This window comes from Canis lupus, chromosome 8 (assembly GCF_011100685.1).
Source record: "Canis lupus familiaris isolate Mischka breed German Shepherd chromosome 8, alternate assembly UU_Cfam_GSD_1.0, whole genome shotgun sequence".
NCBI classification, from domain to species: domain Eukaryota; kingdom Metazoa; phylum Chordata; class Mammalia; order Carnivora; family Canidae; genus Canis; species Canis lupus.
This window is the reverse complement of record NC_049229.1, coordinates 54,476,122-54,503,548: the sequence shown is the minus strand read 5'-3', so window position 1 is coordinate 54,503,548 and position 27,427 is coordinate 54,476,122. Positions and strand designations below refer to the sequence as shown.

The window sequence follows — 27,427 nt, the reverse complement described above, 5'->3', positions numbered from 1 at the left end:
TAACCAGAGATACCACTCCCCTGCAGGAGAATGGACCATAGCTTTTCCCAGCACCCGGTGGCATACAGAGAAAGAAGAGAGAAGGATGGAAGTGAGGTAGCAAAGCCTGCAATAGCGAGTCCCCCCCTCCCACTGCCATCCAGAGTCAGGAAGCTTCAAACTGGGCATTTGACTGCAAATTCAACTAAATTGAATAGAATATTCTAGAATGCCATAAAGTAATTATGCTCTAGGCAGCTTCAGGGAACCTAAAGACAAAATGGAGCTGAGTTACAGAAAATGAAAAAGTTATAGTTCTGTGCCCCTGAGTGGTGATGCATGAATTTATACCTGATCCACTATGTTTATTTTGTTAAACTGTCTTGTTCCCCCTCAAGCTGAAGGCAATGTGGCAAAATACATTCACCAACTACAGGAAAGAGTATCCTGAGTACGATCTCACGATGTTAGATATGAAAGCATTTTTCACGGAAGTGTGAGACTTGTGCAGTTGTAATAAACACGAGCTTCAGATCACAGCCGTGGCCATATGCCAGCCACGGGGCCTTGAGCTGCTCACGTAGATGTTGTGCCCTTGGCTTCTTCCCTTACAGAACACAAACAACCTGTACTTCACAAGGTTGCTGTCAGTTGAGTAAGGATGTGTATGTAACACACTTACTGCAGGACTTGGCCACAGAATAAACGCTCAAAAGAGGATCACTAGGGCCAGGCCAGCCCCCACATTTTCAGATAAGGAAATACAGAGCCAACAGGTTCAGTGGTTCACCAAAAAAAAAAAAAAAAAAAAAAAAAAAAAAAATCTAATATTAAATCATTAATTATATTATTCAGATTTAACAGAGTATGTGTTTTCAGAAAGTAGGTCAGAGCCCTATGTCATAATTGTTTTATTTTTACTGTCAGGACCCTTCCTTTGGGCAGGAAATTCAATTCCTAACCACTAACTGGCAAAGAGAGACAATGAGAGCATACAGATCCCATGGATGTGCTCCAAGTTTAAGGCCAAGATAAACCTTTAACACTGTATCTGATATAGAAGGATTTCTTTCAAAAATGAACAAACAAAAAAGTACTTTTGTTGAGAATCTGGAAGTTTTGCTATTGATTACACTAAGTATGAATGAGCTGAACATTCAAGGTCAAATTAGTTTTCAGTCCTTGGCAAAAACTGCACGTTAAACACTAGTGGTGGCAGCATGCAGTGGTAGATGGCGCAAGTAGTGATAGCGAACACGTATTACCAAGCATCTTCTATGTGACAGAACTGTGGGAAGCAGTTCACCACACATAAGCTCATTTTGTACTTAAAACAACTCTATCCCTGTCCCGTTACCATGTCCATTTTCAGATGAGAAGCTCTGAGAGGTAGCCAACTTACACAGCTGACGAGAAGCCAGGCTTTCCACCAGGAACTCACTCAGGGCCAGTCTTGATTTCCTTTTCTTTCAGCTTCCAGGCAATTGTATCTGTACTTCCTAAATGCAGAAAATAGTGACAGTGCCCTTGCCATCTCCTTCAAAACCTTTGTGATTTGGCACTGTGGGGGGCTTGGTCAGTTGAGCACCTCACTCTTGGTTTTGTCTCAGGTCACGATTTCAGGGTTGTGAGATCCAGCCCCACATCAGGCTTCATGCCCAGTAAGATTCTCTCTCCCTCTCCCTCGGCCCCTCTCCCCACTTGTGCATGCAGTGCACATGCTCTCTCTAAAATAAATAAATCTTATTAAAAGTGCATTCTGTTTTTTCTTTTGAGGTATCATCTATTCTATCTTTTATTAATGCTTATTGCTGGATGAACAAAGATGAACTATAACCACCTCTACATGGTAAAAACATGGTCACCCTTGTCCATGCTGTCCATGAAGTCCAACCCCCTGATAAGTAATGTGGCCACAGTCGCACAGCCTGGGCATAGCAATGGAGCCAGAGACCCAAGCTGTCACTCTATCATCAAAGGCCTCAGGCTTGACCACTGTTTCTTAGTTGTATTTGTAGCTGTGGCAGCAGCAGCAATAAGAGAAATTCACAGAACTCATCCTAACTTGGGACTCTTTGGCAAATCAATTTCTCTGAAATCTTTGTTTGCTCATCGGCAAAATGAGACTTAAAACCCCTGAAGACCTTGACCTTACAAAGACTCAGTATGGAATGTTTGTGAAAATGTCATGGCATGGAAAGGATGGATTGTCCCAAATGCCAGGCAAAGTACCAAACCCATTAAGATGGATCGCCAAACAGACATCAGGGAGGGATGATATTATCTTCCTGATGCAGGACGTTATCTCCTGATGCAAGATTAAAATAAGAGGCTCTTGACTAAGAGTCTCTATATTAAACACATAATTGACCTAGTTCTTGAAGTGCTCTTAAAACATCATTTCCTTTGGTTCAGATACTGGGAAATATTCTTCAAGGTGACAAAGTGCAGGTAATGATGCCAATCCCCTTTCTATTACTCAGAGCCTTTGTTTTTCATTTTCTCTCTTCGTCGTGAAATCATTTTTCTTTTCTCCATTCGTTCTCAATTGTTGGATGATGAGCTTTTGTCAACGATGACCTACAACCACCTCTTAGTAGTAAAAACAGGATTGCCCTTCTCTACAGTGGATCAACCTCTCATCCTCTAGAACATTTTCCTCTCAGCATCTGTCAAGTGCCCCTACCCTTCTTAGGATGGACATCCGTAGTAGCTCTTGGGATGAGGTTGAATGGAAAGAAATTAATCAGAGTCCTAGACCTTAAAACTGGAAGAATTCTTAGCTCTCACCAGCCTTACCGTCTCAATTCACATTCAGCGGACAGGGAATTTTTAACATGCACTAAGCTAAGGTTTCATGACATTAACTCATTTAATTTCACATAATCCTTACAAAAATTCTGTAAGATCTCCATTTTAGAGAAAATGAAACAAAACGTGGAGATGCTAGGTGCTTGCCAAATAGCCGAGCAGTAGCAACAGGGCACCTACCCTGAAGAGCTTTCTCTCCTAGGTCAGGGAACCAATTGTTCAAATGCAGACCAACAATGGTGCACTGTCCATAAAATCCATAGCACGTTGCCCAGAACAATGAACCAACAACAGGCTGAAAATTAAATTAACACTAAGACTAAATGCCGAGGGTTAACATTCTTCAAAAGGAAAATTCTAATGTAAAGAAAACAACATCCAAACAATCCTTGTGCCGTGAACGGTTTATATAATGGTTGTGCTTCATTTCTGACAGTGAAGGCTGGTAAGAAATGTTTCTCTCCAGATTTTCTTTAAAAAGAATTCACCCAAAGTTGGATGTTCTTGTTTCGATGGTGCGAAAGATGAGAACAGAGAACAGAGACTGATAAATAATTTATGAACAAGACTGCTTCACTGATCAGATTGGGTGATGAAAACTTCTTTGAAAACCCATGAGAAGCATTCTTAACGGAAATTATTTGCACTTCTCTTGGGTCGTAGGCGTCTTTTTTTTTTTTTTTTTTTCTCTCTCCCCCTGCTATTAGTTTGATTTTGGCTTGACAGTCTCCACTGTGCAGAAATGTAGCAGCAAACACAATGAAAAGCCTTTCCACATGATTATTTTCGAAAGTAATAAGACATGTGTGACCTGGAAAATCAGCCCCTCCAACGCGTCAGGTAAGGAGCGTGGATGATTGTATTTTTAAAAACTGCCTCCAGCTTTGCACCGTGTAGGAGCCTAGAAGCAAAACTCCGGGAGTTTAGGGTGGACGTTTGCTGCCATCTACTGGTCCACGGTGGAAGAGCAACGGGCGCTTCTGGATTCTCTCAAGACCAAAAGTGGGGGGTGGAGGGGAAATAGTCTTTTTATTAGGTAAGAAATTCCCAGCGGAGAGGGATTTCTACCACCAGTCAGGGAGCCAAATGTAACTTGTGCTAAAAACCAATTAATAGCAGCCCTCGCCCATAATCTAGGGGTTTTACCAATAAAAAGAGATGCCACTCTCCCCTTGTTTCTTCAGCCCTGGTATGTCTGAATGAGCCTCAATTCACTTTCATCCCATGGAAGCTGGATGAGATCCATAATAGTTTGGCTCCTCCGATGGAGGCTTTGGTTGTCACAGCAAATTAATCATTCCTACCTGGCGGAAACTTCAGGAAAGTTACCTAACCCCTCTGAACCTTAGGGTTCCATTTATAGAAAATGGGAGACAATTGCGTTCACTTCATAGTGTCATTGCTCGTCTCTTATTCAAGGGTCATTCACCGAGATGCTGGCATGAGGATTAAATGTGATCATATGCACAGAGTTGCTCGCAAAATGCCTGAGGTACAAGCTCTCAATAAAGGCTAGCTCTTACCCCTGTTTAACATTATCATTGCTTACTTTCCTTCATGTGAGAATGATCAACAACTCCAGTTTGTGGTATCGAAGGGGGAAACTTCTCAGAACAACCTTCCTGGGTCATAAGCTTCTCTGAGAAATTAGAGATCCACTTTTTTTGTGCCCCGGGGAAGACCATGACAAGAACGAAACGTGGCAACCCTAAAAGCGAAAGACAGCTGCACACATCAGAGCATTTCTGCACTGATTCAGTCCAGATGAATAGCAGAATATATGCTAATTCCAGTTCAGTTTTCATAACAACCTGAAAGATGGGGAAATTATTTTCTAAGGCCGAGAATTTGGAAGAATGGATGTATATGGAGATTTTAAATGATTAGACTCAGATCATTTCTTTAGTCCCTTATATTTGTTTTATGAGCGACACTTATGATTTGGGTAGATATGCAGATCCTGGAGAACTTAAAGTTATGTTCTTAGGAGGGAGAAGGTAAATAGAAATAGGGAAAGGACCACTTCCTATTTATGTCAATAGATGATACCTGCAAGCATGTGATAGTCTTAAGCAATTACTTTCTTAGCCTTATAATCATAACCATTAAGAAGATTTCGGAAAATAATCATGCCATATACATAAGTCTTCTGACATGTCCCCTATGAATATATTTTAATAAGCTTCAGGAATTTCTTGAAAAGGTTAATAATTGTGCAGGATGCTGTTTTAGTCACAAAATTAATCCCAAATCTATAGCCAGTCCCTACCTCTTAAGCACTTCATTTAGATCAGAGACCACGTCATTGCTCAAAAACTTAAGGAGTGGAGAGGAAAATAGTGGCATACAGTGGAGAAGCATATAACGAAGTAGATTTAAGGACAGATTCTGAAACTGTGCTACTGGGTTTCGGATCCCAGCCCTGCCATGTACTGGATGTATGAATCATGGGCAAGCTAAAATGTCTCTGTTCCCATTTTTCCTCACCTATAAAGTAAGGGTAAAAACGATGCCTCGTTTATGAAGCTGTTTTGAGGATTAAGTGAATTTAATACATGCAAATCCCTTAGAATAGTGCCTCATGTGTAGTAAGCACCATAGGTTGGTTATTATTGCAGAAGCAAAGAATATTTGGAATAAAAAATTCTATAAGAGAAGAAGAGAAAAGGGAAGGGAAGGGAAGGGAAGGGAAGGGAAGGGAAGGGAAGGGAAGGGAAGGGAAGGGAAGGGAAGGGAAGGGAAAGGAAGGGAGAAGGAAAAGGGGAAGAGAGAAAGAGGAGGAGGAGGAGAAAGAGAAAGAGACTTTAGAATTTTTCTTTATGCCGGTGATTTCCAAAGCTTCTTTTTTTCCTTTTTTTAGCAGTAGAATTATGTTTCAAAAATAAAACCATACCAAGTCCAAATATATAAAAGATGAAAGCAGAACTGAACTGCCTGGAGCAGGTGGCAGCCAGGCCATCCAGACATCCCTTGAAAGACTCTTGAGATTCCACGGAAGAACCAAGGGAAGCCCCAGAAAACTAAAAACAGTGAGAAAAACCATTGATATTTGCCATTTGTGTTTCCCAGCACAAACCTTTTTGGGAATAAGCTTCACCTGAGCAAACAAAACCAGAAACACCAACGGAGAAAGCTGTAGAACCTCTCCTTGTGCCCAAGCAGGCATCCCACTGCAGGAACTGCTTCTTAGATTATGCGTACTGAAAAAACTACATGTAGACAGCACTGTGAGCTCCAAGAAAGTTGCAATGTCAAGTTCCCCTACTCGAGAACAGTGGTTAGGTATCAGCTCTTCATCTCATGGATCTCCATGGCCTCAGAGAGTAATGAGACAAATGGAAGGTTATTGAACATTTCACGATAAAGTAAAACAATCCAATTCAGGGAATTAGATTACATTCCATAGGTCTTGGGATTGAGTGTCATTCCGCTAATAAAGCCTCAGCTATGTGCAGGGAAGTTGGGTCTGATATCCAACCAACAATACATGTCTTGGGATGACAAACTCAGTCCCCAATCAATTGTTCTTCCTTATGTGGATTACAGTCTTAAGAAGACAATGCTTCTGCTCACTCTAAAGCTAGTGGTGCTGGTGATGCCCTCTAAAATGGGTGGCTTTGAACTTCAGCCAGCAGCACCGATGTTGCTTCTTGAATATGTCTGTCCAAAGAGACATTTCTTCTAAATGAAAGCATTTGGTGAAGAATTACTTTAGTTTCAGTACTTAAGTGAATATTTAGTTTCAGCTCTACTTTTGAATATCACTATATTAAGTGGTTTCTCGTGTATGTTTTATTTCTTAAGTTTTTAAGGATCAAAAATCTTTTTTTTTTGCCTTTTTTATTATTGAAATATTTGTTGGCCTACCATGTTATATTAGCTTCAGGTGTATGACATAGTGAGTCAACAAATCTATATATTACTCAGTGCTCATCACGGTAAGTATAGTGACCATTTGTCAACCATACATCATTTTTTATAATATCTATTAAAGATGAGTCTCAACTTCAGATGTTCATTTTCCTAGTTTGTTCAATATAGAGACTATCTGGAAGTTTTAGAGTATATTCCATCCTATATTTCTGTTTTATTGGGGCCTCAAAAAGTTTTTCTAATTGTACATGTTCTATTATATCACTTGACATTGGTGATGCTTTTCTAAAAGCTTTCTAATTATTCTTCCTTTTTAATACATCCCAAAGGTTGAATCTTCTTTAAAAACATGCTTTTGTAGCTAGAATAGTTGAGTTTTTTAGAAAAGACTACTCTGTCATCTGCCAGAATGTTTCTATAACACATACTCAAATCCTCAAAACTTATCAGTGCTACTATGTCAGTCCAGTGGTTTTCTATTTGCTCTCTAAAAAGGTAAATGGTATATGAAATAATCTCTGAACCTCTCACATAAGACGATGAGGTAGAAGGATAAAAATGGGATGGTTGGCTGGCTGAATGTAGCCTTACAAAGAGTAGACCAGTAATATGAAATCTAAGATTCCCTCCACCCTATTCAGCATATGTGGATATGAATCAATAGGCCTGGGAGAAAAATATTGACTTTGATTCTTTTTGTTTGTTTGTTCATTTGAAGTTTTTATTTAAACTCCAGTTAGTTAACATACAGTGTAATATTAGTTTCAATATAGGTCTTCAAGACTTCCATACATCACACGGTGCTCATCACAACAAGTGCACTCCTTCATCCCCTATAAACTCATCCTCCTACCCACCTTCCCAGTGGTAACCATCAGTTTGTTCTCTATAGTTAAGAGTGTGTTCCTTGGTTTGCCTCTCTCTCTCTTTTTGCTCATTTGTTTTGTGTCTTAAACTCCACGTATGAGGGACATCATATGGTATTTGTCTTTCTCTGACTGACTTTGATTCTTGTAGTGACAATTCATCACTTATTTTGGCTACAAAGCATCAGAACCCTTTTTATGTTTGGAGAATTCCACAGTTTATCATTTTGGGTGGACAGCAAAGACCACCATTAGAAAATAGAAATGAGAGCTGATTGTTTTCATAGCATCCCTTCCTCCTCAGACTCAGAAGGTGACGAGCTCTTTCAGAGTTACCCATCCTCGACTTGGCCCCCATGGCTAGTGATACCAGAGAGCAGGGATGAAGAGTTCCCTTTTTGCTTGTGGCAGCAGGGTTGCAGTGGATGCAGGATTGAACATCTGACCCATAATTAGCAATCATGCCAATTCTAGAATCTGATGGCCAGCAGCAGAAGCAGCAGTTTACTCATCAGATGTGTTCTAAGCCATGCCTTTTTCAAAGTTTATTCGAGGGTTTATTCTTCTGCTCTCCCAGTAGATCTATGAGGCACATGATAAGTTTAAACTCCATTTCCCTAGTCTACTAGACTCAGCTTCCCTTGCTTACAACCAAGAACTATGAATTAATAACTCAAGACCTTCAAACTACAGAAGTTAAGCATTTACTTACATATCCACCCCAATGTTTTGAACTTAGTTTTACTTAACCAACACCATTTAGCTCCTTACATATTAGAGCTCAGTCTTCCTTTTTAAAATACCGCATACACAAATAGCACAATGCCATCTACCTATGATGTGTACCAAATCGAAATTGGTCAACTGATTGAATAATTGGTAAAGACAAAAAGGAGGAAAATAATAATAATAATAGTAATAATAATAATAATATTAATAATATAAATTCCCTGTTCTCTCTTTACCATGTCATTCATGGAGATGTTTTAAGGTCATTTTCAACCATTTGGCAAAAATAGAAGGTAAGTAACTGCTTTAAAATAAGGTCAACTAAGCCCACAACTGGCTATGATTATCAGTCTTCCTCAGAGTTTTCAGACTAAAAGTTAAATATTCAAAAAGAAACTAACATAGCAATTTATGTATAGCACAGTGCATTCGTAAAAATCTGTTGTTCACACAAAAAGTCTAGATGTCTTTGATTTTCACCACCATTATGTTTTCTGAGGCTCCAAATATGAAAATGAAAACACTCACGTTAGGTCACCTAAAAGTCACTGGAAAGAAATCCCCCAAATAAGGAGCATCTTGCAAAACAGAAAGAGGAGAAGCCCCAGACTACAAAGTTTAATAAAATTAAACTTAGCAAAAGTATGATTTTAATGTTATCTTCAAATAAAATCCATCAAATATTGAATCAAGAATTGGGGAGTGTCAAAGGGTCTAGTTGGAGGTATTCAACAAGTATTTGTTCAATAAATGAATAAATTACATTAATTTTCAAAATATTCCATAAATAATAGTACTAAGGTGAGGGCCAAATGCAGATAAATAAACTTCTGTACCCTTCCTGTGAAACTTCACCAGCCGTCTTATTCCTTTACATTCACAGTCTTTCTCTCCTCTTCCCATCCCCAAATATTTAGTAGTGTGTGATTTTGCAGACCCTCTGCAAATCCAAAAACTGCAACGGTTATTATCCACTGGCTTTGAAACAGGTTGCAACCTGTAGAGGGTAGATTCCCCAACACTGTTTTTTAAATTGTTCTAATTTAACCTTTGCTAATCTCTCCATCCTTCACCCTCAGACCATGACAATCATTCTGCACATATGGGACTCAACATGTTTGTTAATTTCAATTGCCATTCAGCCCCTCAACTGAGTGCATTTGTGCAGTGAACAAACCACACAACAGTGTGCAATGGTGTTGCTCATTCTCCTCTTACTCCTGCTCTATTTTTCTTTATAATACTGTTACTATGTAACATACTAAATTCTAGCTTATTCATTTCTTATCTGTTTCTCCCACCCAAATAGCAGCTTCAAGAGGGAATGGACTGTGACTCTTTTGTTCCTTATTATATCCCTATACTGCAGAATAGTCTCTAGGATGTGGTAAGTGTTTAACAAATATTGGTTGAATAAGTGAATTAATTAAATTATTCTTTTAAATACTCCATAAATAATAATGTTGTGGTGAGGGGGGAATATAGACAGTCTTCTCTATTACCTTTTGAAACTGTCAACCATTTTTTTCCTTTCTGTCTGCCATTCACTCTCTCTCCTCCTCCCCATATAGCAACAATGTGATATTGCAAATCTGAAAACTGCAATGGTTTTTATCCATTGGCTTTGAAACAGGTTGCAACTTGTAGAAAGCAACTTATCTTTATCTGTATTAAAACCAGTTTATAAAAAAAAATAAAATAAAATAAAATAAAATAAAACCAGTTTACTCTGCCTTTCAAAAGTGGCTTGCAAATGTCTCTCTTGTGCTGGGGCTGTGGAGCCATAGGCTGAATGGGGTATGGTCTGTGAAGGTTCATTCAGTTCTGTGAACTAACTGGATCACAGTGAAGAGAGCAAGCCCCACCTCCCACAGTCAACCAAACAATGATAAATGTTACATTTTATTTTCCAAAGCATCATCTTTCAAGAAAGCAGTCAAACAAGTAAAAATTGGATATATCAGCATAAATAATACTTTATCTCCACTTGTCACTGATACTTGCTGCTGACAAATTGGTATAAATATTTGAGGTGCTAAAAAAAATGTGGAGTCATTGTGCTGAAACCAGTGAATCCATTTCCGAAGAGTTGAAATGAGTTTGGTCTTAATGTGAGGATAGACACTATCACATAGAGATGAGGCTTTCCACATCTGTCATCATGGTTCCAAACTTCTGTGGGAGAGGGAGAAGAATAGATAATAATGAGATCACAGTCAGAGTCCAAAAGAGACATCACATACTGATGTCTTTCACCTCTCCCTGGAGCAAACTTCTTCCATGTCGCTCAGTTAGACTCCTCTTTATATTAAACATCTCAAAGATAGACTTTATTTTGATTTCATGTAGCTATTAAAGGTATTACATTAAGTATTTGTTAAGAAATAATACCTTATTGCTTTTTAAATAATGTTTTAAAGAATACGTTTTGATATTAGTAAGTTGGTTCATGTTAATAGTAAGCCCTAGGTTGGTAAGAACAAAATTAAAGATAACATACAGAAGCAAATTACAGACAGGTTTCTTCCAGGTTTCTTGTTCTTTTGAATCCAGGATTTTGGATTTAGCTCCCAGGAGAAGACCTCTGATTTGCAGAATTATAGAAGATTCTCTGAGAAGGAGCTCTTCATAAATAAGAAGCTTTGTGGTCAGAAAGATCTAGGTTCTGGTCCTACCTCTTGGATAATGTGACTATTTTGTGCTTCAGTTTTCTAATCTGACAAATGGAGGGAAATGATACTCTTTTAGTAGTTTGTTTTAAGAAATAAGTAGGGTAGTCTATGACCATACCACCCTGGATGTACTGATCTCGTCTGATCTCAGAAGCTAAGTAGGGTTGGGCCTGGTTAGTATGTGGATGGGAGAAATAAATGGGGTAAAAATTTAAAAACACAATATATAGCACATAGTAAGCATTCAACAAACATTAGCTATTACAAATATTGTTGTTTTTATACCTCCAAAACCTATGCCAGACTGCCCCAGGCTCTCTATGGTTATTTTGCTGCTGCTTTAAGATCTGAGTCATATGAAATTTGACTCTAATTCAGCTGTATTTCCTAAATTAACCATCTTATGTAATTAGCATCTCCTGATTTGTGTGTCTGAGTGTTTTTTTTTCCCATAATTATCTTTTCTTTTCCCTCTTAAACAACATTGCCACCCACGTAGTTTTTCAAATTATAGCTTTCATAGCCTTAGCTTATAAAACTGCTCAAATGGCCATCACTTTTTTTTTTTCCTTTTTCTATCACAGTACATTAAAAAAAGAAGAAAAAAAACCTTGAGGAGCAGCACTCTGTTCCTCAAATCTATATAAAGGTCCATCCTGGACAAAAGGGGTAAAGAACCAGTTTGACGTGGGTTTTGCCCCAACAGTGAAATGATCCCACTTCCCTCTCTCACTCCCAGCTACTTCCTCAATTTTTCTCAATCAGAGCTTTGTGACTAATGGTATGTACTAATTTTAAAATTCATGCTGACCTTTGAATTAAACAAAGGTGAAACAGATATGCCTCCAAGCTACTCATTCTCCAACCATGAACACTGAGGCCCACTAGGTACTCTGTGAGATTTAGAGACCAATTTGGATTATAGAATATGAGATGCCAAAAACTCAGAAATGAATTTAGCTCATTCTTCCATAACCCTATGGGGTTCCTGCCAGGTTTGTACTGGCAGGTGGGGCATAAAAGAAAGGGGAAAATTGCAAGGCAAAGGGAAACTTTCTTCATAACAGAAATTTACATTCATAATTAGTCCCAAAGAGCAGACATGGCAAGCACAAAACAGTACTATGTGGTTTCACTTTGTTTTTTGCATCATCCTTTCCTTTCTCTGCTTCAATCCAACTTAATTTTAAGAAAATAAAATCTTAGCACTGAAATTTAGAAAGAAAATGTATTTTGCTTCAAAAGAAAATCAGTGAGATCACTCATTCTTTCATCAGTTGTATAGATATCCCACTGAGTAACAAGTTTAATGGATGACACAAGAATGTTTCAGCAGATAGATTATCCTACAACAGTACCATGTCTAGTGCACATTAACATAACTTTTTCAAGCTGTGAAATTAATGAAGAGCCTCAAAGTTCCCTGACTCCATGTATTTTTTAAGATGACCCTTAAAAGAAGACTCCACACACAGCTCTTCTCTCTTGTGTGGTAGTTAGGCCTTATCATTTAGCAGCTGCTATTTTCCCTATGGGGGATTAAGAAAAGCTGCTGTCTCAATCTCTTGGACTGAGAGTGACCATCCACTTTAATGAAACCAACCAGCATGAATGTCAAAGTCCCCTTTTATCCTTCTATATACTACAAATGAATTACTAAACCCATGAACCCGCTTGAAGTTGGGAAATTTTAAGTCTTTAAGTTATAAGAGCTAGAAATATTTTTCATAAAACTTTTACTGAAATTTTAGCATACAATCTGGGACTGAATAATCATGTCAGAGAAATTATCTCATGTAATGATTTCAGAATCCTCTGAGAAAGGTCCTGAGACTGCCCCATTTGCTCAAGTGAGACATATGAGTCTTGGGAGTTATATTTCAATGTTAAGTATTTTTCAAAATAAATGAGGAAAACTGTAATCAGATCTGATTCCAAAGCCCATTTGTTTCCCTTCATTACTGAGCAAAATTCATAAAAATAAAAATAATTGAACGTGTAGAGATTGACTCATTATCAGTTAAAAGAGTATAGCAATAAAAAGTATCCACAAATATTTCTAAGGTGAAAACAGCAAGAGGACAATTAATGTGAAGAAAAGGAATGATGGAGATGTGATGGAATGAAATCAGACAATGATGAAGTCTCTGTATCAACTGCCCCATCCCTTCCTGTGTGAAAAATAACCATGCTGAGAACAGAATAAAGGACTCTTTGTTTCCATATGCAGAAGACAAAGCATCTGAAGCTGAGTGTTGTAGCTGCCACTGTCTTCCTGTTTCCCTGCTTGAGGGTCCAATTAAAATAGAAAAAGTCTGGAGTTTGTGTTTTTCCGTTACCAATAGCTATATATTATTCACTTTGATTTCTCTAGGTATAAAGACAGTTGGGCTTATGGGAGGAAAGAAGCAAAGAGACCAGTGACTGCCATCTGCTCAGATCATAAGGGCAGCCTGTCAACAGAGTGCTTAATAAAGCCATTTCTTTCAAGAATACTTATCAACTATAGGGGCTACAGGCCACTGAACCCTGTGCAGAGTCAGCGATGGAGTTCCTTTACACCCCTCCCTCTAGGCAAATATCAGTGTCACAGTTTCCAGTGTTATCCACAAGACGCTAAACACCTGTTATTAAAAGGAAATAATTCCATCAAATAGCTGGAGACTTTGAAGTGTCTAAGCACTAAGTGAATATACAAATAAGTCAATATTTGTGTCATTCAATTGATTGTAAAATACTAATCAAATGTAAGGTGGTGGGCAGCCCGGGTGGCTCAGTGGTTTAGTGCCCCCTTCAGCCCAGGGTGTGATCCTGGAGTCCCAGGACCGAGTCCCACATTGGGCTCCCTGCATGGAGCCTGCTTCTCCACCTGCCTGTGTCTCTGCCTCTCTCTCTCTCTCTCTCTCTCTCAAATAAATAAATAAAATCTTTTAAAAAAAATGTAAGGTAGTATTAGGTAGGATACAGGTTGCTCTTATGTATTACATTGTGACATGTTCTCAACAACTGGATGACAGTTGTGTTGATACTTTGTATTGCATTGATAGTTTTCGAATAACAATACGGTCTCTCAAAAATTTTCTCAAAAGTCCTAAGAGTAGGAAGTATTATAGACTACGTACAAATGTGGCTCTTTTTATTCCCATTTCAGCAATTTCTTCACTGTATCATAGATCTCTCATTTTGGTTATTTTTTATTGTTACATGGATATCTTCAAGAACAATTTTCCTTGAAGGAGGGAGACAGAATATGCCACCTCAAAATCTGCTACTTTGAGCTGACCACAATTTAGAAGAAGCAGATACCAGAAAAACTCTTGTCCTCTACCTATTTGCCTAAAACAGGACATAAGTCTGTAAAGGTGCCCCCCTCTCCTCTCTACTAGGAAGGACAGAAGTTAATCACCGGAGACAAGTCTAGATCCTCATCAGCCCAAAGAGGGTACTGGAAGGGTCTGCATAACAACCTTTATTAATTAGCCCTTAACTTCCATTAGTTACCCTCCATATAATTCCCTTCCCACAGTTTGCTGCCTTTGGAAGCCTAAAATCCTTTTCTTTTGTCTTGCCAATTCTCTATAAATTTATTGTTCTTGTTAAGATGCTGTATAAGCCCAAGTTCTAACCATTTCTTTGAGTTATTCATCATGGAGTTTTCTCCCATGTGATGGATGCTGCACATGTTAATAAACTGTGTGTTTTTCTCTTATTAATCTCCCCTCTTTCTGTCAGTCTACTTTGCACGGCTCCAGCTAGTGAACACAAAATAGGTGGAGGGAAAAGAAAATGTTTCCTTTCCTACATTGGCACAGTTTATATCGGGAATATTGAAATAATCTCCCTGACATATTTTCTGGTGTTAGTTTATTAATTAAATGAGAACAACGACAACCTAAGATCTTCAGTTTTACCAGCCTACTATTTTGGAATTGGTTTGTGCAGGCTTATAAATGCCAACACATCATACCCATAGTCACTTTTTTTTCACATAATTTTTATATCTCTGACCCAAGAATTTCTTCATATCTGCCTGGAACAAATAGTTCAATTCTCCCATTCTCTCAAAATCTGAAGAATTAAAAAAAAAAAAAAAAAAAAAAAAAACCCTAATGCAAAACAATATCTTGAAGTGGAAGAACATATTCAACATCCTTGAAAACTACCACCTGACTTTCTTTAACCATAGCTCAGTGTCTTTGAATCTGCTGTTTTATGGGCCTATGATAATCTTATTGTATTAGAAATTGTCTAGAGTCTGTATACTTTATTAAAGCCAAGCCCCCTGTCTACCTTTTCTGTCCAGGTGAGAACTGACACTCTTGAAACTAGAATAACCCAAATGTCTGAGCCAGAACTCTCTTTCTTTGCAAATTACTCACATGTGTCCCAAACTGTTGGTGAGCTGGTGTTGAATGGCTCTTGGATTTCTTTGTGTAGTTAGTCCCTACACTCCAAGCCATTGACTTATGGGTAATGTGGTGTGAAGCTTGCTTTTCCAATTGGAACTCTCTTTTCAATTCCAACCTTAGTCAGTGGTGATTGAATGTCATCACCTATAGATTGATTTTTGATCCTAAAATGTCACAGAGCATTCATCTCAGAATGGTTCCCAGGAGGTGACCATCAGCATCCCAGAAACCACTACCAGCAGCATGGTTCATCAATCAATATCTGCAATATTTTCTTTAAAACTCTGAAATGAATCCAAGTTTTCCCAAACCTCAAGCCAAGTACAGATGCATGGAAAATGTTAGCAATTTTTTTTTTCTTATAATTGGCTCTGTTTCATGCATACTTTGCAAAGATTTAGGTTTTTAGGTAAATAATGTATATGGCGGTTTCATTTGGTGGCAACCAAAAAATCAGGTGAAAACATGGTAACTCTGTCCATCTTTTCTTTTCTATTCATGGATTTATTCAAATCCAGATGATTCTGAGGTATGATTTTGTACGGACAACAACAAAATGTTCAAATAACCAGAAACAGTCAGCGTTCCTGAAACTCAGTCAACTACTATTAAAAAAGTCAAAACTGCAAAACTGTGACATTCTTAATAAAAAGGAATTAAGATGATTTTTGTTCAGTTAAGCAGAAAAAGTAGTTATAAAATAAAATCATAAAAATGTATACAAATACAGATAGACATTTTATTTTACCTTAAATACACAAATAAGCATGTGCTCAGCAATCTTTCTTTCTTTGTTTTTTTTGTTTTTGTTTTTGTTTTTGTTTTTGTTTTTGTTTTTTTCCGGCAATCTTTCATTAAGGGTCAAAACCTTTTCTATGAGGCTAACTCCAATAATTTAAATTTAACTCATCTTTCTTTCATAAAACCATATGTAGCATCATCTAAAATGCCCAGTTTTAATTTCTTTAAAGAGAAAAGGAGAATTTAAGGAAGAAAGAACAATCTGAATTAAGATCTTTCTAATTATTTTGCTCCAGTCCTTTTTTTTTAACATTTATTTTTAGACTCTATTCTTAAGTAATCTCTACACCCAGTGTGGGGCTCACACAATCCTGAAATCAAGAGTTGTATGCTCCCTTGACCGAGCCAGCCAGGCACCCCTCTCCAGTCATTTTAAAAGCTCTTACCAACACTTCATTTGACTTAAAATGTTTTAACAATGCATTTTCATTAAGTCTTTAAGAATTATTCAACTTAGTTTTATAGAAACAAGTTTTTTCTCTAACATGATTTGTTGACTACTATAACATAAAGTAATTTATGTAATTCAAATAATGGGTGAAATTGAAATTAAAATATAGAAACAAAGACAATTGACTCTTAGTGTATAACACAAAGGTGGCAGAAACTGATACGTCTAACTTGCAGAAACATTCAGTATACTGGGGCATCAATTACATGTTCATATCTGTTAGCTGTTGCTATAATAATATTTAATAACAAATAAACACACAACCTAATGTCATACAACATCAAACATTTACATTTCTCGGTCACAAGTTTCTGGGTCCTTTGGGGTTCAGCTGAAATGGGCTCCAGGTCAGGATAAGGCATGTTCTGTGTATTTCACTCTGTATCCCAAATTAAAAGGGAGTAGCTACCTGGAACATTTATTTCATGTAAAACACTTTAGAGAGATGGAAAAAAAAAAATGAGTAAAGAATTATCTTTGCCCTTGAGGAGATGATGAATTATCTATGTTGAGATATAAAGAATAGTTCAGATTAGACAGTGAAAAGGAAAAAAAAAATGGTTCTTTGACTTTTAATGCCTTTATAAAACAATGGATTTACCTTCCTAAGTATGGTTCTGTAAGAACTAACAATAAAATTAGCTAATATACACTGATTATTGTTAGCAGCAAGTAATTACCCATTGCATTTTACGTGCATCCCCTCAGACCATCAGACCTGATAGGTTAAGTATAAGAAAACAAGGAAATATAATTCATTCCTTAAAACTAGGACACTGTGGTGCTCTTCAATAGAAGACACTTGGATAACACCCAGTCAATAAACAGGCAACCAACTGATGAAAGAAAGAAAAGTTTGACAATAATAGAACAGGGCAGTTACTTAAATTTCTTTTACTGTAAGCAGAAAAATGTTAAATGTACTTAAGGGAGTTGTATAGCATAGAGGAAAGAACACTGCACCATCTAAGATTCTTCCCTTTCCATCTCTTTAAAGTAGATTAGAACTTAGACACTCAGTGGGGTGACTGCATGGCTCAGTTAAGCATCCAACTCTTGGTTTCAGCTCAGGTCATAATCTCAGGGTTGTGAGACTGAGCCCCATGTCGAGCCCCATGTAGAGCACATGGTGGAGCCCCATGTTCTATACTCAACAGGGAGTTTGATTGAAGATTCTAGTCTCTCTTTCTCTCTCCCCACTTGTACACATACCTGAACACACTCTCTCTCTAAAATGAATAAATCTTTAAAAATAAATAAAATAACTTAGATACTCAGGAAAGTGACTGAATATAGATTCCAATGTTTGCTCTGCTACTAATTAGCAGTGTGGTCTTTGGCAAAGCACCTAGTGTTTCTAGAGATTGTCTTCCCTAGAAACCTTCTCTGATTACTCTTCTCCCAAATCTGGGATAGATGGGACATCCTTATTCCTTTATATCTTAATATTATCTCCATTACTTTGTCTATTAAATTGTTTTATAATTACTATGGATTATATTTGCCTCTTGTACTACCCTGCTCCTTGAGATCAGAGTCAGTGTCTTAAGAACTTTTTTAAAGATTTATTTACTTATTTTAGGGATGGAGACAGTGCAGAGAGAAAGAGAGAGTATTCTGAAGCAGATCCCCACTGAGCACAGAGTCCATCACAAGACTTAATCCTAGGACCCAAGGATCATGACCCTGAGATCATGACCCAAGCTAAAACCAAGAGTCAGCCACCCAACCAACTAAACCACCAAGGTGCCACATCTTACACTTTTCTGTAGAATTAATCTAAGAAAAAAAAATAAGACTTCTTGGTGATTTGTCTAAAGCACTCACACTCTACCATAGGCCCCCTCAGAAACTGTGTGAAAATCTGTTAAGTTCACTATGGCTGAGGAAATCCCAACATTTGCCTGAGAACATGTGGTTAAGAACTCTCTGCCCCATGCAGTATAATAATTTCTATTATAGGAACCAAATCCAAATTCAATAGATTAAGTTGATATTTTATTCTTCAACATCGCATTTAAATTCTGGCCTGCTTATATGACTTTGAAAATAAAATTTAGGCCTTTAATCTGCCATCTTTTGCTTGTTGGCAATTAAGAAAAAATGCACAAAGATGAAAATCTTGGTGTTTCCTGAACTCATGACAACTCTCTCCTTAAAAAAAAAAAAAAAAAAAAAAAAAAAAAAAGCCTTTTTAATAAGTCACTGGTATGACCTAAAGAAAATAATTCAATGTTAACTTTAGAAGAAAGTTGAGGTTTGAGTCAATCTAAGATTTTTTTTATTTTATTTTATAATTTGAGAAAATTGAGATCCTGAGACATAAATTAACTTGTACAAAGTCTCCTAAATGATACGCCAGGACTTTAAAAGTCTAATATGTATTTTTTTAAGAAGAATAAGATTAAAAAGAAAAATGACACAGTATCTTACTTCCTTCAGTGCCACACATATTACTCGTTTTTATCTGTCACCCTGACAACTCTTCATGAATATTCTTCAATCCAGAATCCTCTACTTCTATTTATGAAGAGCTGTGCAATGATGGGCAAGCCATTAGGCCTCTCTGGTTTCAATTCAAATAAGGAACTTTGTTTATATGATACTCCAGATCCTTTCTACATATCTCATGCATAATAGAGAGATTAGATTGGGATTTGGGAATATGTGTTATAAAATAGGATTTGAGGTATATATATTGCTGGAGAGGTTTGTTTTTTCCTATAATAGGAGGTTTACATTATAACATCAGAGTCTTGGAAACAGAATACTTGCACTCAACCTTGATTGAGTTCTGCACTGATGTATCACAAAGGGGCTACCAAAAGCTGAAAGCTCATATAAATAAAGTGAGATAATTTAAATTAAGGCAGGAAATTGAGTGTCAGATAAAGAGAGGAATATTACATATAGAAAAATATATATTCATATCTTTTGTTATTGCTAATTCATTTTCAAAATTCTCATATTGATCTTGGTTCTTTTTTGTTATAATATCCATTGAGGGAAATTTATAATAACATGGGCAAAATTACATACCTGGTGAAAGTTTAATTTGCTGGCTTTGTTCTGGTAATATAGTAAACATCTTATAAATGACCACTTTTGATCTAGCTTTGGGAGTTTACTGGGATGAAAAAGATTCATGTACAAAAATATCCCATATGGCTTGTGAAAAACTGCAAATGTTCTACATGACCAAAAGGAGTACCAATAATTTAATATTTAGCAATTACCAGATTTTCTAAAACCTTGAGCAGCATTATCTGTTATTTTATCTACATTAGCATCTTAACCATCTGGACCATAAAAATAGTCAAAGTAGACAGGTCCTTTGTCACCATCTTCTCCAAAGTTCTCACTTGAGAAATAGGAAAGTGAAGGCCAAGATATTAAGGGAGTCCCCCCACATGAGCAGCCATTTATAGTCACCAGTAGTTTCTCCTTACATAGCACAGGAGGGATGGTTCTCCAACTTCTCATCTAGCCAAATAGTAATCAGCTTTTACTCTTTTTTTTATCATAGTTTTATTACTCTGCAAAATACCTAGTTTCTACTGGCAAAATTTCTATTAGGTCAATTCTCAGAAGGAGAATTATTGCCACCCACATGTTCAAAAATTAATCTATTTTCTACTTTGGTTGCTGATGAGTACAAAGACATGATCACATCACACTGGTCCACCAGACTATATTCCAAAGGCCTTTGTAATGCCTAGTAAATCTGAGCTCAACTCGAAATTTATAAAAAACAAAATCCCTGGCTTTTCTCATAAAACAAAGTAGAAAGCTTTTCTTAGCTCTGTCTTCTATCTTGCTCCCAATTTAAGACTAAGCGTGCCTCTGAGTAGATGACATAAAATGGCCACCTCATGAAGACCTATTCCTACTCCAACTCCTGAGCAATCATATTTTCTAAGACAATGTACCCTAGAGGGTTAAAGTAAATATTTTGTATGGCACCCAAAGTCATTTGCAAAGCCTAGTAATCATTTCAGGTAATGAGAAAATAATAGAGGAAGCTCTGGAACGCAGCCACTAAAAGCCATCTTCTGAGGCTAACGTGCAAATGGGTTGGCTCGGTTCTGTTGCTTTTAAGGCACAGTGATTTAGGTGATTGTTTAAGTCCTTTTAACTACATCAGTATTTAAACAGCATTTGTATGTCTGAAGACCAGAAGACCTATAACAAATTTCACAGAAACCAACTCAATTTATTAAGAAGGAACAGCTTTAATAACCATAAGGATTCACAACACATGTGAGTCTGAGAACACACCCCAAAGATCACTGGAAGCCTGGAGCAATCTGCAATTGGCTATCCTCACCATAGAAAGCATAACAAACAAACAAACAAACCTGTCTTTTCCTGAAGTGAAGTCTACTTCCTTAAAAAGCTCAGTGACCTAGCCACTTAAAGTTTGTCTTTGTCTGCTCCTCTTTCCTCTGCTTTGAAAGCAGGTTAAGCCTTCTGGGTTATGCAGAGTCTGTAGCATAACCTGAAATACAACTTAATATGAGCCCATCACCAAAAAATCTTCATGACTACCCTGCTTGGTCCCCTGCAAAGCACCACTGTCCATATGGAGAGGTGTTTCATAACCCTTCCATGTTTATTGCTCCTTCTCAGCATTAAAGTATGTAAGCATCCAAAAGGGATGATTTCTTGGCTGCAATAGCTCATTTGAAATGCACTCCATAATTAACAACTTTGAAAGCAAAGAGGTAAATTTTGTCACATGTATTATTAAAGCAGAGTGAGATCCCCCAGGACCAAATTAGGCGCCTGATTAAAAATGTCCATGTTAAGAGAAACAAGTAGATAGGGAGCTGTGCTCTCAGCCATCCCAAATTAAGTCACTGATTGAAGCGCCTGTTCAAGCCATGTGGAAAGATGTAGAACTTGGGACTGCCCTGGTGCATCAGAACTCAAATGTCTCAACTTGAATGCAGGTCAGCCAGAGTCCATCTCAGTGGGGTCATCTGCAAGTGAGGACTTGAGGGACAGGGATGAGTTACCTGATGGGCAAGTAACCAAGTAACCACGATGCAGTAAGAAAAGTAATACTGGGAACTGATTCATTCTACAATATATTTTCAAGGCCTGAGCTCTATGCTAGGTTTTAGGCTTCTGGTGTTTTCTTTGCCCCTCTTGATTTAGGCCAAGATTTCTACCACCTCCACAGCCCTGGTTCCACTTGTATAAATTGTGGGGGTGGGAATAAATGACTCATAAGGGAACTCTTACATGATTTTAGGAAAAGAAGTTAAAAAACATCTATCTGAACTTTTATTTTATTATGGGATGCAGTATATTTTCATTTAACCACATTCAAATTGATTTTATAAAGATTTTTTAAACTCTAACTGCTGCCAAGCTTCTAGAATGATTTGCAATAATCTCTGAGAAGTGCTACACAGCCATCAAAAGAAGGCCAAACTGCAGCACCACAAATACTGTCACGTTAGGAGCGAAGAATTCCTAAAACTCTGATGCCTAAGAGAGATGAGAACAACAAAACACCCTCTTAACTTATTGGTGATTGTGGCAGGCAAGAAAGAATTTAATGAGCTTGGCAAAGTAGCTCAGTGGCGCTCTGCCTGGACTCAGCTCTGTGCATCCCACATCCGGAGATGGCTCTTTGTTTAAACAAGCCTAACTCCCTGGAGTTACTTTTTCCCTTTTCCTAAGGCAGTGTGTTTGGTTGACAAGAAATGTCTTCCCCAAATGAATGCAGCTACCAAGGATACACAAAACCAAAAATTCAATTAAAAAATTTTTTAAAACTGAAAAAGAAAAGAAAACCTGCTAATGTAGTAATCCCAGAGACTCTGTCTTAATGAGCATGCTGACTATTGCCAAGTTGAAACTGTTGTGGGAATCATAACTCGAAATTTCCTGCTCTATGTAAATTCTCTGGGGCCAAATTGCCACAAAGATTTGTCTTATATTGAAATTCCATGTTTCCAGAATGTAAAGAACAATCTACCTTCATATCCAAAGTAAATCAAATTTAAGGGAGGAGTTACAAGGTGACCTTGGATATGTCATTTCATCCTTCCGAATCTCATCAAATGAAACGAAGGTTTTTGGATCTCTTAGTCCCTTGCCAACACTAACATTGTATGATTCTGTTTTACAGGTGCTACCCAGTAATTGAAAGTTATATAAATCACACAGAAGTAAGAAGGAATGACTCAGGAAAAGCAGTTAGAAGCATCTCCTTCAAAACGTTAGCCAACGGGTTAATTTCTTTGGCGTATTGCCTCCTTAACTTTCAACATCTAATATCACTTTCTCCACAGGATTTTAAAAAATAAAATCATTTTTAAATGACCCAAACTCTAAAGGATGACTTGAAGCTAAGAAGATAAAACTACTATGTATAAAAGGTAAGAATGACCATTCATTGAAGAACCTGGTCTCTGTATTTTTTTATATCATATTCTGAAAACATTTTTCCTAATGTTCTTATTTCAAGGTATATGATACATTTCAGGCTTTATCCTCACATGACAACCTGTGTTTTGCAGAATCCTTAGTGGGATGAAGCCCTATGACATAATATAAGGTTTAAATGACACAGAATGTGCAAGTGAAAGCCATCCTCAATGACAAGGAAGAGAGTCTAGTCCTTTCTTCCTTCTAGATATTGGTTGCATTTTAATTCATATTTATTTTTCTCTCATTCTTGTAAACCACTCTTGTCCATGTGACAAAGATCTAGCTATGGTATGCAGAAGAAAATGAAAACAAAGCCTAAGAAGAAGGAGGAGGAGGAAGGAAAAAGAAAGGAAAGGAAAGGAAAGGGCATAGAATATAGTTGGTATGAGGTTGTGAGAGTGAAGAGCAGTAAAAAATATCCAGGAACCCAGCTTTGCACTAATTAACTTTGTGCTTGATCTTTAATAAAAGAGTAGATGTCTCTGAACCTCATTGCCTCAACTATAGAATTGATTTGGCTGGATTATTCATGATTATGAGTTGCGTTTACCATTCCTTCCAACTGAAACATGTTATGACATAAGTGACTAGAAAACAGTTATGATTTGAAAGCCCAAATGGTGAAAAACCGTAACGTCCCTAGTTGTGATCTTTTTAAGATCAAAAAAAGTTTTGGTAGGCTTGGCAGGAGGAGGCGAGGGAGGGGGGGGTGGTAATTGGCTGCTTGCTTCTTCTTAACCTGCTATTAACATTCTTTTTTCTCTCTACCCTGTCAGCTCAAGGGACACGTTTTACTCTTAGCACCTCTCCTAAATTCTGAATTCACAATATGCCAGAAGGTCATCAAAATTGTCTTGCTCCTTTCTCTAAGTACCCAGAAACAATTATTCAAATGTTTGCCACTTACATGGAACTGAAAGCGGCTCCGAAGAGTTGAGGGAGTTAGTATAAAGCTTCTGTCAGAGATGCTAGATGGAGGGGTGATAAGACTCATTGAAATGTAGATCGCGGAGAGAGAAGGTTTACAAAGCACTTAGAGAGTCTAAGATGAAAAGAATTATATTAGTGCCAACGAGTATTATTCCATAAAAATTCCCTTTGTGACTGATGAGAAGGAGTTCAAATCTTCAAATAAAACATTTAATTCACACCTGACAGCAATTTTCAGAGTATGGAACAAGCAATGTTAGTAATTCCATTCTTAGCCCAGGGAAAAACCGTGCAGTGGAATAGAGTGGCAATAAAATAAATGTCTATGGTTCTTAGAAAAGAAAAACTCTGAAGAGAAAGGCCCTCTGGCAAAAAGAGTAAACCCCATGTGCTGGTCTGAATTTCTCTAACTTTCCATTAGTGGGCTAAGGGGATTACAATACCTGTGCTATTTCTAGACTGGTTTCACTCACACACTAGTGCATGCACACAGTTGACCCTTGGCATTTGTGAATTCAGCAGTTGTGTTGTTGATCACTTACAAGCAACTTCTGAAGGTCTTTGACTTGTGGTTGTCATTTTGCTGAAACCCCAGCATAAATAGAGCTGGGTAGCAAGGTTGCTGAAATGAGTCAGTTAATGATTGAACCCAGTAACTACTTCTCAATGTGACTGCACTATTCTCTACTCCTCTGTTGGTTTGCTTTAATTTCCATGAAGTAATATACTAGATGGCTCCCTAAATGGGAAAGAACAAGAAGCAAATGATAGATTTGTGTCCTATATGTTGGACCTAGGATGGACAATTGCACCATTTCTGCTACCAAGTGTAACCAACTGAAGAACAGAAGGCATAAGCAGATGAAGTATCAAGACATATTTGGTTCCCAGTAAACTGGTTTAATGAATGCACTTTGGTCTATTGCCACATTTAGGCTTCCCACCATTTTCCTCCTAGAATGAAATACACCTATCCTGTCATAGCAGAGCACTAGACAGAAATAAGTCTTTGCTCCCAGTAACTTATAGCAGTAAGAGAAGAGAAACATGTGTGTTTCTGCCTCATAGGGAGGTTTTGCTGTTCTTATGAATAGAACTTCCTATTCTCTTTGAAATATTAGGAATTTCTTTTCTAGTTTGTGCTTTCCTCCTTATTCCCTTACTCAGTCCTATCCAAGAAAAAGAAGACAATTTGGATTAATGAGATTGGAAACAATCCATGGGATATACGTAGCAGAACCCTTCTTGTTAGCTTTCAGAGCATTCTTTCCTCTTCAGTTTGTGTGGAAGATTGCTCGTCAAGCAGTGTTTCTTCACCTTATGGCAGAAGGTTCACTCAGGATGTTCCAAAAAGGGAGGAGGGGCCTCCAAATGAAAGTTTATGAAAGCTTCACCCTATGTCACCAATCAAATATGCCCTCCTTCTTGGAGAAGGAGTAAGTAAAAGGTAGAAAGTAGGGCTAGATGTATTACTCATGGAAGCAGGTGGACACTTTGCTATCTGAATTTATGTCTTCCACATTTCCATTTTGTGTCTGGAAGAACTCATTAAGATCTGCCAATAGTAGTAGGAGTAATTACAATAAAAATAACATTCTGATAAGATAGGCTAAGGTACATCACAGTAACAAACAACCCTAAAACCTCAATGATATAAAACATAAAAAAATTACTTCTTAATCACTTTCTATGACTACTGCAGATTAGTACCTCAGTACTAAAAACTGAGGGCAAATAGCAGATAATAAGATAGGTGTGGAAGATGCAAATATTCAAAATAGTTTTAAGTATGTGATTTAGTTCAAGAAATTGTTGGAATATAATTCTTTATGGGTCTCCTGAGTTTCTGTCCATCTTACAAGGAAAATAATGACAGCTTTTGTTCTTGACTTTCTTTTAAAATATACTAATGTAGCAAGCAGCCTTGGAAGAGAATGGTAATTTCTCCCTCTGAAGCAGCAGGAAGATTTGCTTTCTATATAGAATAATAAAGATGTCTCCCTTCAGGAAAAATGGAGGATTTGCTTATAGTTCATTATAAAAGAGTTATATTTCCCAATTTGGAGATATTTGGCTATTGACATAAACCCACTGCAGTACCCAACTAAATTGCACCTCAAATGGTATTTGAGGAGCAAAGAAAATCAATGTCACCATGAGGCACAGCATCTTGCCATGCTACAAGTAACAGTGTGATATTTCTCTGATCCAATGAGCCCTGTATCTTCTGTCAAGATCCATGAAACTGTGGCATGCTAATTTGTTACCTTGAAAACAAAATAAAATCTCAGACTCTTCTCAGTTCTTGACAGATATTAAACAATTAGATGAAGAATTTCAGCAGAAAGCTGGAAACTATTATAAAATGGAAATCGTAGGACTGGAAATACAGTAACTGAAACTGAGAACACAATAAACAGCAAATTAGACACAGTTACAGAAAGGATTAGTAAACTAGAAGATACATAAAAAGAAAATAGCCAGATTGAAGCTTTACAGAAAGAGATGAAAAATACAAAAAGAACTTCAGGTCTGTGTGAATCCATTCATAATTCTATTACCTCCACATCCTAAAACTTTTTGAATTCAATATGTATCATACTCAAGTATGTCTCTATAAATTTACTTCAAGTATGTATATATGTACTGTATGTTTGTACATATACTAAACAACATAGAGCACTTTCGTACTACTAGAAACTTTATCTCAGTGGTATTACAATATGCTCGCTTTTTTTACTTGAATTCTATATAAAATTGTTCTTAATAAACCATTTTCATTGACTCCTCTTATTTTATATAACACAGAAAAATTTTAACATTGATTAACGTGTCTTTTCACCAAATTTTATACTGCTTTATAAAGTGATTCTACAGCTTTCCAGGCAGATCCATATTTATTTCCCAACTTCAGTCATAAACAAAAACCTAGGCTAGAAAATAAAAGTTGAAAACTAAAGAATGCATTTAAAGAAAGTAAAACACTCTGAAAGAAATTTAGAGTCAATATCAGTACATGACAAGACCTGGAGAAAGATGTGAAATTAAGGCATTCAGAAAGCTCTTTATAAAATTTATCAGTTACAAAATTTATAAGTTCCCTAAGGAAGATGAAAAAGGGATCAGCATGATTGAAAATTAATGGAGGAATAGATAACACAAAATAGATAACACAAAATGGTCCTCAGTATCTCAGAGCTCTCCTGTCATAAGGTAATAGTGTCCACTGCAGATCATAAAGTGACACTACGAAATATTCAATGACCAGACTGAACCATGATCAAATGGTATTTTCTCTCAATAAGTTGCATGAAGCACTACAGAATGAGCGGGGGAGAATTTCAGTCCATTTCAATGGAAATGCATAATGCATTTATGCATTCGGAAATGCATAAATTTGTTCATTAGAATTTCTCACCAAGATAAATACTGACACAGTTACCAGAGGGAAGGGGGTTGCGA

The 27,427-nt window shown here is 37.2% G+C and overlaps 1 long non-coding RNA gene across 1 annotated transcript in view; it reads right to left on the bottom strand.

Annotated features, from left to right (window-relative positions):
* Positions 1–10,147: 10,147 nt before the first annotated feature.
* LOC119873011 overlaps positions 10,148–27,427 on the bottom strand; it is a 66,548-nt gene continuing 49,268 nt past the window's right edge. Inside the window, exon 4 of the long non-coding RNA XR_005362913.1 lies at positions 10,148–10,433. This is a non-coding gene — a long non-coding RNA (uncharacterized LOC119873011). The remainder of the gene's footprint in view (positions 10,434–27,427) is intronic.